Raw genomic sequence first — 13034 nt, forward strand, 5'->3', positions numbered from 1 at the left:
CCCAATATTTATTTTAATTAAATTGAATTTAAAATGAATTAAATCAAGATAAATAAAATAAATAATAAAATGGCATGGGATTGGGCCAGGAGTCTTCTAACAAGATTAGAATCATGTTTGGATCCAAGAAATATGGGCCCATTTGGAGAATTTTCAATTTTAGTCAATATCTTCTTCATGCGTTTCTCCGAAATTCGACCAACTTCTAAGCTTTGTATCTCCTTCAATTTTAATCATATGAATGCATTCTAGGATTTTTTAGAAAGCTCAAAGAATCCCCTAAACGACCTTTTTGGTTTCTTCTCGATTGGATCTTCCATGCTCAAGTTATGAGCTTTGACCTAAAAGGTGTCTTTGTGGACCTTTTTGGAGGACCTATAATCTTCTGCACCATATCTCTCAAATGAAGCATTTCTGGACTTGGCTTGTGAGAGACAAAATTGTAGATAATCCAATTTCCTCTAAAATAAGCTTTGAGTGAGAAATTTATGATACTCCATGTGGAAGTTATGACCAGTCAAAGTTGAGTTGACTTTTCCTATAAAAAACCCTAATTTGAACCTTTTGAATTTGTTCATTTCTGAGTTTTTATTAATGGATCATGGTCAATCTTTGATCAAATGATGAATGTAACCTCACATACTTGATGTCGACCAAAAGTCTTAAAGTTTGTCTGTATTTTGACTATAGTTGACTTTTAGGTCAACATAGTCGACTATTGATCGTCTGAGCCATTGAGTGAGAAATCCTTGGGATTAAAGCTTGATAATTGACATGGAGATACCTTGAGACATATGAGACACCTTGAGATCCATTTGAGGCCTTAAATATTCAAACTCCTTAGATAAATAGCAAACCCTAGTTTTGAATAGGAGAGAGTGACTTGAGAAAACCCTCGAACCTTGAGTCATTGTGTCGCACGCTCGCGAAAAATGAACAGAGTCGCCACCAATATATTTATCCCATAAGGGAAAGGAATATCAGGAAACCTAACAAAGGAAGGAACAGGGTCTTGCGACCAGAGAATCTAGGTACGGGAGTCGGTTACGCAAGGGGAAGGTATTAGCACCCCTCGCGCCCATCGTACTCGATGGTATCCACCTATGTTTGTTTCTATCTAATGGGTGTATATCTATGTCTAAGTCTAAATGCGAATGAATGCAAAATGTAGGGAAAATAAAGAATTGTACTCGCACGGGCCCTACCCCGCTGCCTACGTATCCTTTTCAGGAATCAGAGTTACCGTAGCTCGGCTAAAGATTTTCTGTTTGTTTTTGTGTTTTTTAATTGGGCGGAGTCAACGTTCACGTTCTTGCATAAGGGAAGACCTACGATGCGTACGAACAGAAATGACATTGCCATTAGGTGCCAACGAGGCAAAAGAAAAAGAAATGATTGGTTTGTGTCTTTTAGGGTAGATGAGTGGTGAACAGTTCCCAATGCCGGGCCACTCACCACTTTCTCTACTTTGCCTTAGTCTGAACCATTGTTAGGTGTTTTAAGTGTTTTTGGTTGTGTATTTTTTAAGGGAATTTACTTCACGATTCGAATCACATAAAATGTATAATGATCGAGAAGCAGATTAGGGAATGAATCCCACTCACTTCTATCCCATTATGTAATGTTCGAGAAACAGATTAGAGAATGAATCTCACTCATTTCTCTCCCATTAATTAATGTTTGAGAAACAGATTAGGGAATGAATCCCACTCGTTTCTCTCCCATTAAGTAGTGACCGAGAAACAGATTAGGGAATGAATCCCACTCGTTTCTATGCCACTGAGCGATTGAGAAATAGATTAGGGAATGAATCCCACTCATTTCTCAATCACTTGTTTAATGTGATTCGCATCTTCCGTTTATTAATGTTTTAAAGAGTTAAAAAGAAAAAGAATGCAATAGGGAACTAGATCTAACATTCTAACCTATGTTATTCTAATCTACAAATGGCCCTAAGGTCGAGGATAACTATCCTATCTCGATTCCTCTTAACAAAGAAGGAAGAGTCTAAGGGAACATGGCAAGCAATAGTAAGGAGTAAGCAACATCAAAGCAAGAAATGAGAGGCTAAGCATGGAAACAAGAGAGGGAAGCCCCAAGTCAGTAGCAAAACAAGGGATTGAGTGTCCCAAATCAAATACAAAAGCATCACGGTATCATACAAAAATATCCACAAGAAGTTACCAAAGTACCGCATGCGTCGTTACTTATCAATTAGCGGACAAACATCAATTAATCAAAACAAAAGCAAGTGAACACAATGAGCTAGGCCTCAATTCAGTAGCAAACTCAATCATCTAGTTCTAATATCCTATATTAATCTATATTAGTCAATTAGCATGAAGCAATACGAAACTCTAACCAAAACTAGACAACACTAGGTTAATACTAGCTAAACGATTTCAAATTGTGAATGAAGTTAGAAACATGTAATCAAATGGTACAAGTCAGTAGCAAATAGCCTCTACTAGATGCCTAAACAACCACAAAATCATGCCGAAGAGTTTCACACAAAATTACGGGTCATTTGTACAAGTTACGGTGCAATCGTCGACCAAAAACAAGTTATTTACATGTGAGAAAGAAAAATCGAGTAAAATGGGAAAACATGATCTAAAATTTTCAATTCCAGGTCTTAGGACCTCTAAACATCCCTAATCATATGTACAAAAAGGAACCGACATTATTGCATGAATGCATTTCAATTTGAGAGCACAAACGTCACAATTGTCTATTAGAAACGCGTGTTAATCGAGTCAAACAACGCTAACCAAATACCAATCAAAACAAAGAATTAGGAGTTCATATTTTATACACAACATCATGGGTTAGTCTACAGAAATCATACAAAAATTGGTAGTTAAATTCTGATCCTAAGGTGTTAAACGAAATTACTTTGCAAAACATAGCAAAACCGAAAGAAACACGAACGTACCCAAGTAAATGACTTATTAAAAATGCACAACTAATTTCTAAAAAATCTACAAAAATATCACAATTATGTACACACAAAATCCTACTTAAAATCTATTTTTATTTATTTTTTATTTCAGTGGAAACTGAATTACAAGTCAAAATTTAGAGAAAAAAACAATTTCTAAACATTCTCAAAATCTGTCAGCCAGGGGGGTAAGAAAGTAAATTCAAAAATGAGCTGTATCCTGATTATTGGCGCAATGGGCCTAAATACTGGGGAGTGTAGAAAGAAAAAGTACGAGGCCCATATGCGAATGGCTGCGTGGTCCAGACATCAATAACCCAATCCTCCCCTTTGTTTGATTTTAATTTGTTCATTTCATATGGGTATGTCACGTTTATTAATTAGACTATAGTCTGAAAAAAAAAAAGCATGACACATAGTATTAACCTTATATCAATTGGACCCTTATTATTTAAGTCACAAGATGACAAAATGATATGCTCAGCCAATCATAACACGCCACAGTGCCATCCCTATCATAAGAATAAAACAAACGTTGCAACTAAATGGGAGCCTCAGCCAGAAGAAAGGTGCCACGTGGGCAAATATGAGTCAGAATGCATGGAAATCGCGTGGCGGCCGGAGATGACTTTCAGTCGTCTTCTCCGGCGAGAAACACTACCGGAGTTCAACAAAAATGCAGAAAATCTCATGACCGGTATCATTTGACTCGGAATTTGCCACTGAGTTCAAATCTGTGCTCGGTTTTATCTCAATCGCACTCTAACAACATGAACAGAAGCCACAAGATTATGCTACAACTCACCGGCTTTCACGAAACGATCTTAAACTATCCTAAACGATTAGCACAACTCACAGGATCAAGATACACTGAATATATACAAGGAAACAAGCGCGTATACTGTAAATCAATTGCAATCGAAATCTGAACAAGCAACGCAGCTAACAAACACTATACGAACCTAACATGGAAGCTAAGGGTTTAGAAAGATCCAGAGATCACACCTGAGAGAAATTAACGTTTCCAGAAAGCTCCTCTACGCTCTGTTGTTCTTGACGTGAGTAGCGATGATTCTAGTCGATGCGAACCGTTTCGTTTTGCTTTCTTTGATTATGGCGGTTGATAGTGATCGTTTGGAGTTGGTTTGATGATGGTGAAGGTGGTTACGGTGATGACGGTGGTGGAAGAGGGAAGGCGAAGGTGGAAAGTAAAGATGAATGATGGAAGCGTTTTGTTGATATGGTGGTGGTGGTGGTTAAGAGTTTGTTATAGTTTGTAACCAACTCTCGGGGGGTGTATGAGGAGTGAGAGAATAGGAGAGAGGAGAAGAGATATGGCTGTGAGAAAGGTGGAGGAAATGAGCGTGTGTTTCCCGATTTGTGAAGAGTTTTTGGCTTTATATGGTGAGTGTGTAGGTAGGTTATGGTGTGGTGCGTTGCATTAGATCTCTCCTCCAAACTTAATGAGCAAGAGTTTCTTCCCATGGTAATTTTGTTCATAGCTTTTTCAAATATATGGTATGCATGGCTACTTGTAGTAAAATGCATTGATGACATGCTGGGCTCCATACATGCCATGCCATGCATAAAATCATGTTGCCACCCTACCTTTGAGAATCACCTCTGAAGCAGACTTTGAAGCTATACATCTCTTGCCATGGCTCATGATATGACTCATTCTCGAGCTTGTTACGAAGAGGACATGAGATGGACTGACTTTGATGTTTGGAACTTGATGAGATGAGGTTTATAAGTATGAGAAATATGGCCCTGAACTTAGAACATTAATGCTGCCAATGCCTCATGCGTGTGTGACAGGAGTTTGGCTTACGTCCCAATCGAAACGTGGCTTGGCGATGGCATGACTTTAGACTCATGTACCTCATTCTATACTTGGTCAATTTCCATGATCATTGTCTTGTTGTGTAGGGGGCATGGGAGAGATTATATTGCCATTGAGTTTGATTTAAATGAACGCTTGTAACTTCCAGCCAACGAGTTTGAAAATGGCACGTTACGTGCTTGATGAAATGCCTGGCGTATGACTAAGACTCTGGCCCAAACTCTTGCTCACGCGTATCTTGGTGAGGTCACGACTTTGAATATCTCCAATTTGTTCAATACTTGCTCAATCGACTCAATTCTTGTTTTGTTACATAGAGGACATGGCAAAGAATGGGAGCATACCAAGTTTGCTTCCATGGAATTTTTATAGAACTCTAAAATTGGCTTGAGATATGGCACACCACATGTTTGTCAAAATGCTTCACGTATGACCAAAAATCTGCCTAGTTGAATGACTTGAACAAATGCATTTCTTCTAACTTCAAACCAACATAACTCTCGAATCAAGCTCCAACTGGAAAAACTCCCAACTAGAGAATTGTAGAGGGCTATGATTTGAACACTTTTGATGTTGAGCTTGTCTTAAAATTCTGTCGTTTTCAACATGATAATCGAACCTGAAGTCAGCTGCCCAGCCAATTGGAAATTCACTCAAAAATTCTTTAAGTATAGAACTTTCCTCTTTTGGCAAGTTCCCATTTCAACTAACTTTCCAAATTTGGCAGTTTTGATTATTTCTTGATTCTTCTCATTTCTTTGACTTTATTTGACCGGTTTTCCACCAAAAGTCAATATTTGAATAATTCTTCTGATTTTGACCCAAAAGTCAACTGTTCTGATTTTCTCTGATTATTGATGAAATTCCCGATTAAATTTTCTCCAGTCAGATTCAGTCAAACGAATGTGTCCTATATGGTCAATATGAAAGCTTCTCACTCACAAGATCCGTTCTTGATTAAACGTTGACCAGAAAGTCAACTGGTTGACTTTGGTCAAAGAAACCCTAATTCAGAATAATCAGATAAGCATCAAGCTTGTATTTCCCAACCAATGCCTTGACTTGAAGGTGAGAAAACCACTGATTCAAGAGTGCCCTCAGAAGGATAGTGCCACGAGACCAGACCTCAGATCCTCATATTTAATCAGGAGTTCTTTGCCATAAAGGCTCTTTTCTTTCAAGTCTTCGATTGGTAACCATGATATGAATGCATGAGTTGAGTGACCTATATGAAACATGAATGTAAACCAGATAATTAAGGGTAGGACAAATTTGGGGTATGACACATTGGAGATGAAAAGAGGAGGTCAAATTTTGGGGTATGACATCTTGGAAGACCAATGGTGGCATAAGAGACCCCTTCCTTTATCTTGAACCAGAAACCAAATCATAGCTTAGACCCTGAGAGACGACTTGAGTGAAAACTGTCCACCGGTCCTAGTAACTCATAACACAAATCACAATTGTGTTCATAACTCAGATCACATATCACAACGATAATAGTTCCTATACTGAAGGTTGTATATGGTGGAACATCGTTGTTGTTATTGAAGAAAAATCCATGGTAGAGACCATCAACATCCCTAGCCCGTGTTTTTCTTTTTCTGAAGAGGTTTTGGTACAGCAACCCATCACAATACCAAACCCAGACACGACTCATAAGAACACATACGAACGACATCTTGAGAGAGTTTGATTTCTGTAATCCATGGAGATGCCATTATATAGCCATTGGAGATTATAGGAAATATCGATGGTCTTTGGTCTTGTTCAACGGTCAAACGGTTAATTAGGAAACAGTTCCAAAAGTAATTACTCTTTCCACAACAGTTTTTGACTGTTTTTCTAATAGGAGTTATCTTGAAATACCAGTGCATGCATAGTCATTGATTGTACTTTACACCGACCACTGATGTGTAGATAAACTTCAAGACATATTTCCTTGTTCGACTTAGAAGATTCAATGTCTTTAGACATGTCATGACATCCTGTCAGACATTGTCACTTTTCTTCCTTTTAAGAACATAGCTCAAGATTCTTTAAAAGATTAAGACAAAGCATCCTACGGACCAAGTAACAGACTCCCCATTTACTCACTAGACATAGACATAGACTTCTGTTGTTCTGAACACCTTGAGACTGTTAGACATACAGCTACCTCATTAGTGTAGAGAAGGGATTGTGGTTTCCAGTTGCACATGGTTAGATTTAACCATTGACAAATAACTGACAAAAATGTCACATTTTCTTCACGATGTTAAAGTATTTTTAACCAAGAAACTTTTCTTGACAAAAGAAGTTACTCCCCCTATCTGAGATAGTCCGAGCTTCTTCAAGGAATAAGCTTGAAATGATGAATGGAAAATATAAGACGCATCTTCATATCTTCAAGAGCCGCACCCTCTGTTCAACTATCCTGCTGAACACACTCACTATAGCAAAGTTGCTCCTTTACATTAAAAACTTACACCAGAAGTAAGATGTCATAACATTGTGTCTGACATTTGTACTACTAGTTTTTTTCACAAGGTTCATCTCTTTCTTCAACATACCCTTGTCTACTAACTTATCTCCTCCAGAATTGATCAACTGATGACCTTTTGATACTAGAAGCACGCACAGAGAGGTTGCCACAATCTCAACATACAGAACTGCCACTTCTTGAACTTTGTTGAGCATAACCTTAGTTAACATAACCAGATTGTAAAGTTTATAAGATTCCCCAACTTTTAATTACCCCTAAACAGGAGTCAATGATACCTGGGATCACATATGTTTAGTTAACATAACCAGATTGTAAAGTTTATAAGATTCTGTAAAGGAACAGCTAACACTTCTAGACCTAATGTTATAAACGATGTCATAACATCCAAGAATGAACAAACAATACAATGCAGAAGACAAATAACACAATTAATTGTTAACCCAGTTCGGTCTAACTACCTACTCTGGTGGCTACCAAGCCAGGAAGAAGATTTCACTATCAGTAGTACTATTTTATGTAAACAACTTCAGGTTTACAGATAAACAACCTCTGGTTTACCTAGTCACTACCCAATGCAACCTTTATCTCAGATATCCATCCAAGACAAGAGAACCTCTGCTCACTCCCAAGTGATACCTAACTGTTACAACCCTGCAACAACTATTTACACAATTAACAATGAACAATAACTTGATCTTGCCTCACAGCTTCAATCAAGAATAAAATACTAGTCTCTTACCTACAGGTTTCGAGTGAGAACAATCACTTCTCTTACCTACAGGTTTCGAGAAGGACATGGCAGCCATCCCACAACCTGGGCGTTCTACCTATAGAAACCCTAATGACTACATCTTTTATAAACAAGGTTTTCTATATAAAACTAGGTTACAAAGATTTCTATTTATAACCTATTCCCAATTGTACTTGAGCTTACAAATCGCAGCACTCCTTGCTGTTACAAATCTGCAGAAATCTTCTGCTACAATCAAGGTCTTTTTAATCATGAGTTTCCTAATTTATCTCCTAAATTAGAAACTGCTGAGTCTTCAATCTTCTGATCTGATTATTCTTAAATCTTCAATCTTCTGATCTGATTCTTCGATATTCTTTTGACCTTTAAATTTGCGCCACATAGAATTACAAAATATTCTACGAATATCCTGTATCTGTTGAGTAACAAACTGAATCTTCCTTCCAGTTCTGCAGGCGCAATGTCATGAGTTGATTTCATGACATTCCATATAACATCTTGCTTGTACCTGTTTTGTTCTTTTTATATTTGCAAGATTACACTTGTATTATGTTTTACTACTATTATGTTTTAGCCAAACATAGATGCCAATCAGTCAATAAATGCACTAACACATATGACCATGGTATAAAGCCGTCATTCTCTTTTCTTCTATCAAATTCAATTGATCAAACCTGCTCTGACACCATTCAGCCTCAGATAACCTGGTTTCCATTAAAACTCTCAATGATGGAATCTCAACCTCAACGAGGAGCACTGCTTCCATACCATTGTCGCACGCTCGCGAAATATAAACAGAGTCGCCACTAATATATTTATCCCAAAGAGGGAAAGGAATATCAGAAAACCTGGAATGAAGAAAGGATAAGAGAAGGTCTTTCGACCAGAGATCAGGTAAGAAGTCGGTTACGCAAGGGGAAGGTGCTAGCACCCCTCACGTCTGTGGTACTCCACAGGATCCACTTATGTTTGTTCTATTCTAAGGGTGTATAAATCTAAAGCTTAATGCTAAGGGAATGCATGCAAATGAAAGAAAAAGAAACACGGGGAAAATAAGGTTTATAAATAATTGTGCTCGCTTAGGCCCCGCGACCTAATGCCTACGTATCCTTTTCAGGAATCAGAGCGCCGTAGTTCGGCTCTTTAGTTTTTGTTTGTTTTTGTGTTTTTTAGTGGACGAAGTTACATTCGCACTCCGCTGCTCGACCTCTGGAGTCTTAAGCTGGGAATGGAGCGGAAATAACGTGTCCGGTTAGGAGAAAAGAATGCCCTGAAGGCAAGGGAAAGAATGCCTCGGAGGCAAGAGAGAAAAGAGATTGGTTTGTGTCTTTTATGTGTGATTCCATGATGGACGAAAACCTACTACAAGGCATCGCATCACTTCCTCACTTTGATTAGCTCTGAACCTACTACAAGGCGCCGCCGTGATGAACGCACCACCAACGACCTCTCCTTCCTAATTTCGAGTTTAGCCTAACGTGATTCCACATTAATCTCTCGTTCTCACTCTCTAATCCTCAAAACGGAACGAACAAAAACCTAAGTGATATCAACCGGTTTACACAACAATTTCGATCCAATTAGAAGCTACCACCATAGGGATTTTGGTCAACAGAACAAGCTCTAGCACCTCGTAGATGAGAAAGAATGCAAGAATCGGAAAGTTATAGTGTTTACCTGGAGAGTATGAAGCTCGATGATAGTTATTGAGGAAAACCAGAGGGGAGAATCAAAAGCTCTTCAGTGTGCGCAATTGATGAATTCTTCAGGTGATTTCTGAGTTCTTTAACTTCTTCTCTTCGTGAACTCCTTCTTTTTCTCTTTTTTGATTCTTCTTTTCTCGCTATGCTTCTGTGTGATGGACGGCGTTATGCGGTGTTATTGAGAGGAAGATTGATGCGTGAGGATGATTTGATTTGAAGTTGATGAAGATTGATGAAGGAGATGGAGCGTGAGGTATGAAGTTGCAGTATGAAGGTGAAGGTAGCAAGATGGAGGTTGAAGAGCTTTGAAGTGATGAAGATGGTGGCGATTTGAAGGTGATTGAAAATGGTGAAGAAGCTGAGAAATTGGAAGAATGGTGGAGGGTGAACAAATGGTCGAGAGCTCATGAGAATGGTGGGGAACCTGTTATATAGAGGTTGGTTAATCCTGTTTTTCTGTTAAACTGTTAGTTATGTGTTATCCTCTGGAAGTTTCGGTTAGCAAGTGGTTAGAATCAGTTACAAAGTTGGTTAGGGTGGTTAGTAATTCTGTTAGAGTTTGTAACTGAATCGGTTATAGGTTGTTATAATTCTGTTAAGAATCAGTCAGCATAATTGGTTAGGAAGGTTTAGAGTGGTAGGGACTGATTTAGAAATAGAATGGAGGTTAGGAATAGTGAGGGGGTTGGTTGAAAATCTGTTATAGGTTAAAATGGAAATAGGTTAGAGGTAGTTATAATTCTTTTCTGCTGTGGCTCTGTTTTGTGGTTATGCTGGCTGATTGGTTTTGGACAGAATTAAATATACATTTGGTTTCCTTCATGCTTTGCCTTGAACTGATCTTGGTTAGTAGTATTTGGTTTAACATTATGAATGGATTGCATCACTTGAATTTGTTCTTCTGCAGAATGATGTGAACATGTATGTGTATTGTGACTTTGATATATTTTTTTTGATAATGACGTATGTTCTGATTTGATTGCAGGTTAACTGAAGTACTGTTGTGAAGTGAGGTTAGAAATTGATGTTGGCAACACACTTTTAAGAATGGTCATAGATTATAAAGTGAAGTTTGGAGCAGTGATTTGAAGATTTAGGAACAAATGATTTCATGTATAGAAGCAATGTAGTAGCATGAGGTTTAGATTTCTAGATGTGTATTTTTTTTGTAATATGACTTGGACCATGGCATTGTATGAACATGTATCGTTATTTTGTTTGAACTTTGAGGTGGGTGAAGCTTGTAATGATAATGATGAATCTTAAGAGGCCAACTATGAGCAAATCTTGTATGTGATAATGATGAATCTTAAGAGGCCAACTATGAGCAAATCTTGTATGTGAAACTTGTATGGAGTTTTGAATGGGATGAAAAGGAGTTGGATAGAATTTTCTTGAATCATATTAGTATAAATCTTGAATGAAGACCTTTGAATCAAGCTTGTGCTCCATAATAATTAAATTCAAATTCAATACTTAATGTCTTGATCAAATCTAAAATCCATGATATTTTGTATTTGAAGCAAACTGGATATATATGAGACTTTGGTTTGAAGCACCAAAAGATAAATGGACTCATTATAGCCTTACCGCACAAACTAGGGTTCATTTCATGTGCCTCAAACAATTGTATGAACCCCTTAAATTGGTGATAGATAGAATCAGATAAATAGAGTCAGAGAATGACTTTTATTCAGCATATGAATAGTTATTAAGAGCCATAAAGGAGTCCTTACACCCAAGATCCTCAATCTTACTTCAAATTATTAACGAATGCGTGATTTTATTGATGACCCAAAAATGCAAATGAATGAGATATGTAAGCCAATTAAGAATAATTAGATGGGCAAATTTTGGGGTGCAACAACCATAAACCATAGAAAAGGGAGTTTCCCCTATCGAAGTACGAACGGATATACGGTACCCATGTAAAGCAAAAGGGAGCATCTCATGCTAGTCCTTGTACGTAACAACCATCTTCAGAACAATCTTCTTGATATTCTTGTTAGACGCTTCTACCACTCCATTCATCTTTGGCCGATAGGGAGAAGAATTGTGATGTTCAATCTTAAAATACTCACATAGTTCCCTCATCATACTGATATTCAGATTTGAACCATTATCGGTAATTATCTTGCTAGGCACACCATATCTGCTGATGATGTTGTTCTTGATAAATCTGACCACAACCTGCCTAGTCACATTAGCATATGAAGCAGCTTCTACCCACTTGGTAAAATAATCAATTGCTACCAGAATGAATCGATGTCCGTTCGAATCCTTGGGTTCAATCATCCCAACCATATCAATGCCCCACATAGAGAAAGGCCATGGAGAAGAAATAACATTGAGAAGTGTCAGAGGCACATGAATCATATCTGCATACACTTGACACTTGTGACATTTCTTTACAAACTTATAGCAATCAGATTCCATTGTCAACCAATAGTAATCTGCTCGAAGCATCTTCTTAGCCATTGAATGTCCATTGACATGGGTAGAGAAAGAACCTCCATGAATTTCATGCATCAACATGTCTGCTTCGTGTCTATCCACGCATCTGAGCAAAACCATGTCATAATTTCTCTTATACAAAACATTTGCATTGATGAAGAAACTATCATGAAATCTCCTCAGAGTCTTCTTATCCTTATTGGATTCCCCAAGTGGGTACTCTTGGGTCTGAAGAAAATGCTTAATATCATAATACCAAGGTTTTTCATCTTTTACTTCCTCAACTGCGAACACATGAGAAGGTATATCAAGACGCCTGATTGTAATATGAGGTTCCTCATTATGGAAATTCACCTTGTACATGGAAGACAGTGTGGCCAAAGCTTCAGCCATCTAATTCTCATCTCGAGGGATGTGGTGGAATTCAACTTTGTTGAAAAATGTCAACAACCTTCTGGCATAATCTTTGTAAGGGATCAAGCCAGGATGATGCGTTTCCCATTCTCCTTTAATCTGATTAATCACAAGCGCAGAATCTCCATAAACATCAAGAATCATAATTCTCAAATCAATAGCTTCTTCAAGTCCCATAATGCAAGCTTCATATTCAGCAATATTATTTGTATAATCAAAGCATATCCTTACAGTAAAGGGAATATGTGAACCTTGCAGAGTGATAATAACATCACCAATACCATGCCCATGAACATTAGAAGCTCCATAAAAAATTAAGCCCCATTGGGATCCAGGTTCTAGTCCTTCTTCTGGAAAAGGTTCATCACAATCTCGAGCTCTCAAATACATCACATCCTCATCCGGGAAATCCATTCTGATAGACTGATAATCCTTAATTGGTT

At 37.8% G+C, this 13034-nt stretch overlaps 1 protein-coding gene across 1 annotated transcript in view; it reads right to left on the reverse strand.

Moving 5' to 3' along the window:
• LOC131601660 (uncharacterized) overlaps positions 1-13034 on the reverse strand; it is a 52824-nt gene continuing 39790 nt past the window's right edge. Inside the window, exon 3 of the mRNA XM_058873526.1 lies at positions 1-13034. This exon is cut by the window's right edge and continues 24214 nt beyond it. The gene's annotated coding sequence lies outside the window, so the exon portion shown is untranslated.

Source organism: Vicia villosa, linkage group LG5 (genome assembly GCF_029867415.1).
Source record: "Vicia villosa cultivar HV-30 ecotype Madison, WI linkage group LG5, Vvil1.0, whole genome shotgun sequence".
Taxonomy (NCBI): domain Eukaryota; kingdom Viridiplantae; phylum Streptophyta; class Magnoliopsida; order Fabales; family Fabaceae; genus Vicia; species Vicia villosa.